Source organism: Octopus bimaculoides, chromosome 24 (assembly GCF_001194135.2).
Source record: "Octopus bimaculoides isolate UCB-OBI-ISO-001 chromosome 24, ASM119413v2, whole genome shotgun sequence".
Classification (NCBI taxonomy): Eukaryota; Metazoa; Mollusca; class Cephalopoda; order Octopoda; family Octopodidae; genus Octopus; species Octopus bimaculoides.
In genome coordinates, this window is record NC_069004.1 from 23125652 (window position 1) to 23130800 (window position 5149).

A 5149-nucleotide genomic window follows, 5' to 3' on the forward strand; every position below is an offset into this window, starting at 1 on the left:
TATATATATATATATATATATATATATATGAGAGAGAGAGATTGATTCATATACGTGTGTGCATGTGTGTGTGTACTTGTATACACATAGACAAATGTCTGTTAACTCACATGAGCATACAAGAAACACAAAGACATTGGCTAGAACATTTGCACACACACATGCATGCACACACACATGCATGCACACACACATGCATGCACACACACATACAATAATAGACACATGCACACATGTATTTGGGCACACACACACACGCAATTACACACATTCATATCTCTTTGCAAAGCATAAAAAAGATGCTTTTACTACAATAAAGCAAAGCATAATGCAACAACAACAACAACAAAATATAAATGTACCAACTGGGTACCCCTAGCACAGTTATTATCAACGGAGTTGGGTCGACCCTGAAAAGTCAAATCCTTTTGTTTGACATTTTAACTCAACTGACAGTTTGACAATAGAATTCATGTTGTAACTATGTATTATTACGCCACCACACACCAATAATTTTCCGAACAAGAAAAAAAAAGACAAAAAGTCTACATAAATCTTCAGTATATACAATAAGGCATTAGATGATGATGATGATGACAGTGATGATGATGACAATGATGATGACGATGGTGATGATGACAGTGTTAGTGGTGGTTGTGACAACAATGACAATGATGATGATGGTGGTGGTGGCAGCGGTGACAGTGGTGGTGGTGGTGTTCTTTCTACAGTAAAAAATGGACAGACAGGCAGTGGGAGATGGATCAGGGCATGGAATTTTATCTTTCATCTTAACTACTTTGTGGCATTTAAAAGTTGAATCAAGCACCAAGACAGGTGTTGTATGATGCTGGATGGCAAGAGGTGGTGGGGGTGTCATTCATTATACTTTATACAGAAAAACTACAAATGCATTGTTTTTCAGTCACAAAATTCAACCTGTTGATGCTTATACATACCTTTATGGTAATGTCTCCAAAATATTGTAGAATCTTATAAAAGCTGACACTTGATTTTAAAATGCTTCTTTGCATGACTTAGTCTTTGTAGGACAGAATGATATAATTGGGGGCAGCTGTTTGGATTCTGGTGATTTGGCACAACTAACTGGACATCCAACCTGTTTTGGTTGCGGTACTTTTTGGCACTGGAGGTAAACACACACACACACACACACACACACACACATACATACTCACACAAACACATATGTGTGGACATATATGTACATATACACATATGCACACACATGCATGCAGAAACGTACACATACAGATAGAGTGAGAGAAAGGGAGAGAGAGAAATGGAGAGAGAGAGAGAAAAAAGACAGGGAGAGAGAGAGAAAAAAAGAGAGAGAGAGAAAAAAGAGAGAGGGGAGAGAGAAAGAGAGCAAGAGGGAGATCTAATAATTCATTAATTGAACAAAGTTGACATAAACACTTTCCCTCTCTTCACAGAGAGAGGGGGAGGGGGAGAGGGAGAGACAGATAGAGGGAGAGAGAGAGAGAAAGAGAGACAGACAGACAGACAGAGGGAGAGAGAGAGAAAGAGAGTGAGAGAGAGTGAGAGAGAGAGGGAGAGAGAGGGAGAGAGAGGGAGAGAGAGAGAAAGAGAGACAGATAAACAGACAGAAGGAGAGAGAAAGAGAGAGAGAGTGAGAGAGAGGAAGAAAGTGAGGGAGAGAAGGAGAACAAGAGAAACATTGAAGCAAGAGAAGCATTAAAATGTCCAATGTCAAATAAGTCAGCACCAGATCAGTGACTGCCAGTTGGCAGCATCCAAACAACTGTATTAAAATGTTTCATACTGAGTGGAAGAAGAGTTTACATGGAAAAGAAATCTCCTGAGAAAGAATGTAGCTGCCAGTTGAAAGCCAATGGCCGTGGGTGAACCTGCCTGAAATTAGCATAGCCAAATGAACTGCTGCCATATCTATACTATAAAAGGCAGATTTTTTCTCTGTGTGTGTATGTTTAAAATTCATACATTTACACAATTCCAAATTTCTTGGATTAAAGAATCGCAATTAATATTCTAAATACAATTTGTTAGGTCACTGCGTCATTTTTTCACTCCAAAAAATTCCTAATCCAGAGCGGGTCTCAGCAAACATCCCTTGCTGATTTTCAACTGCGCCAAACTCCAGAACTCACAGGCATCCCAAGACTTCAGGGAATCCATGGAGAGACATCTGGTGGACCTCTCAGAGCCGACCTCCATCGAGGATCGCTGGACCAGCCTCTGTGAAGCTATGACACTGCTGCTGAGGAGACGATTGGCCTTACCCGGAGGAAGAACCAAGACTGGTTTGACAAGAATGATGAAACCATTTCCTGTCTTATTAAAGCCAAACTCCAGATGCACCTCGACTTCAAGAACCATGCCACTGAGAAGAACAAACTAAAACACCAGCAAGCATCAGTGGAATGCCAGCAAGGAATTTAGAGAAGCTCAGAACATCTGGTGGCAGAGGAAAGCAGAAGAGATGCAAAACTATGCGGACCAACGAGACTTGCGCCGCTTTTATTCTGCAACCAAGGAGATCTTCGGCCCCACAAGGTCATCAGTGGGTGGCCTGAAGAATGCAGCTGACTCTATGATAACCAACACCCATGGAATCTTCAATCACAGGAAGTCCCATTTCAAGACCCTACTTAACAACCACTCACGCACTCATGACGATCTCCTCCAAAACACCCCCACAGCTCCCCATCCGCCATTGGATGTCCCAGCCACCCTTGCCCTATGAATTCAACAAGGCATTCAAGAGTATGAAGCCAGACAAAGCTCCAGGACCAGACAACATTCCATTTCAGTTTCTCACACATGGAGGTCCTGAACTGAAAAATCATCTGATGCCCGTTATCCTCAAGTTCTGGGAAAGCAAGACCCTCCTGAACAACTTCCACAATGCAACTGTCATCACCATCTACAAGAAGGGAGACCAAGAGGATTGCAACAACTATTGATGGATCTCACTCCTGAGTATTGCAAGCAAGATCTTCGCCTATATCCTACTCAATTGCCTCCTCATCTCTGTGGAAGATGTTCTCCCTGAGTCCCAGTGTGGCTTTCGACCTTCTCGAGGCACAGTCGACATGATCTTTTGTGCCTGCCAACTTCAGGAGAAGTTTCAAGAACAACAACAGCCTGCAATGTTCATCTTCTGGGGTCTAAAGAAAACCTTTGACAAGGTCCCCTGTCCTGCAAAGTGGGCCATCCTTGCTTGGTTTGGATGTCTGGAGGACTTCATTACTCTGGTCCACTCTCTTCACAATGGCATGATGGGTAAAGTATGCCATCAAAATGCCCTCACAGACCCATTTCCCATCACTGGTGGTCTTAAGCAAGGATGCGTCCTGGCACCAATCTGCTTCTCTTTGTACATGGCAGCCATATTCAGCAAAATCCCACTGGACTCGCCTTCCATCAACATGCGCTATCGCTTGGATGGTGGACTCTTCAATCTTGCATGTCTCCATGCAAAGACAAGGACCTCCACCATCTCAGTCCATGAGATGCAATATACTGATGACAATGCCACCCTGAGCCGGTCTGCAGATGGCCTACAAAGGACAGCTGATCTTTACAATATGGCTTATGAACACTTTGGGATGCAGGTAAACATATTAAAGACCAAGACCTTGATCCAACCTGCACCAGGCCAGAACAGTCCACCCACAAACATTAGCATCAACAGCCAACCCCTAGAAGATGTTGAACACTTTTCATACTTTTGGAGTATTCTTTCAAAGACCCCCATGTGTGAAAAGTACATGGAGAACTGGATCAGGGTAACCCACTCCACCTTTGGTAGACTCAGCCGATGTGTATTCTTCAATTACGCACTAACCATCTGGACAAAGATCATGGTCTTCTGTGCCATTGTCATGTCAACTCTTCTTTATGCTTGTAAGACTTGGACGCTGTACCACCATGACTTCAAGCACATTGAATGCTTCTAGCAATCCAAGCTACGACAGATCCTCAATATTCAATGAGAAGATCACATTACCAACAACAAGGTTCTTCACCACACCTCACTACCAAGTATTGAAGCTTCACCATCATCCCTGCTGAACAGGTCACATCCAGCATATGGAGCCCTCTCATCTCCTGAGGATCATGCTCTATGGAGAACTTGCAATCAGAACAATACCCAGAGGAGGTCAAAAATTCCATTTTAAAGACCAGCCCAAATGAACCTTGGCTCAAACTAACATCCAGCCATCCTTATGGGAACAGATTGGAATGGATAGGACAGCCTGGAGGACTGCCATCTGCAATGGAGCCAGCTCCTTCGAGCAGGACAGACAACAGAATGAGGAGGTAAAACTTAGGAGAAGAAAGGAGAATCTTGAACATCCTCGACCTGTACCAACCATCCTGTGCGAATTCTGCCCATGACTCTTTCACCACCGACTTGGACTCTAAAGTCACATTCAGCACAAACATTTGCCGAGGAGACTGGACAGAAACTGACGAACCCAATGCTCAGATACGAGCTGGAGCTGATTATATATATATGAGGCAAGTGAAATCGAAATTGAATTAAATTTGTAGACTGGCACCCATGCCAACGTCTCTTCATCGAACACTAAACTCGGCTTGCGAAGACCTGTTGGGGCAAGCGAAAGCGAAATCGTAATGACACCTGTACCAGTAGATCACTAAGAGCACCGTCCAAGCGTGATCGTTGCCAGAGCACCAGCTGTCTGGCTTCCGTTCCGGTGGCACATAAATAGCACCATTTGAGCGTGATCATCACCAACGTCGCCTTCCTGGCACCTGTGCCAGTGGCACATGAAAAGACATTCGAACGAGTTCATTGCCAGTACCGCAGGACTGGCTCCTGTGCAGGTGGCACGTAAAATATACCATTTCGAGCGTGGCCGTTGCCAGTACCTCCTGCCTGGCCTCCGTGCCAGTGGCACGTAAAAAGCACCCACTACACTCTTGGAGTGGTTGGTGTTAGGAAGGGCATCCAGCTGTAGAAACTCTGCCAAATCAGATTGGAGCCTGGTGTAGCCATCTGGTTTCACCAGTCCTCAGTCAAATCGTCCAACCCATGCTAGCATGGAAAGTGGATGTTAAACGACGACGATGATGATGATGATAATGATGAATGTTGCTGTTGCTGCTGCTGCTG

The 5149-nt window shown here is 44.2% G+C and overlaps 1 protein-coding gene across 1 annotated transcript in view; it reads right to left on the minus strand.

The window, feature by feature from the left end:
- Positions 1-5149, minus strand: part of LOC106872916 (protein PF3D7_1417600) — a 56056-nt gene that overhangs the window by 38587 nt on the left and 12320 nt on the right. The window lies entirely within an intron of this gene.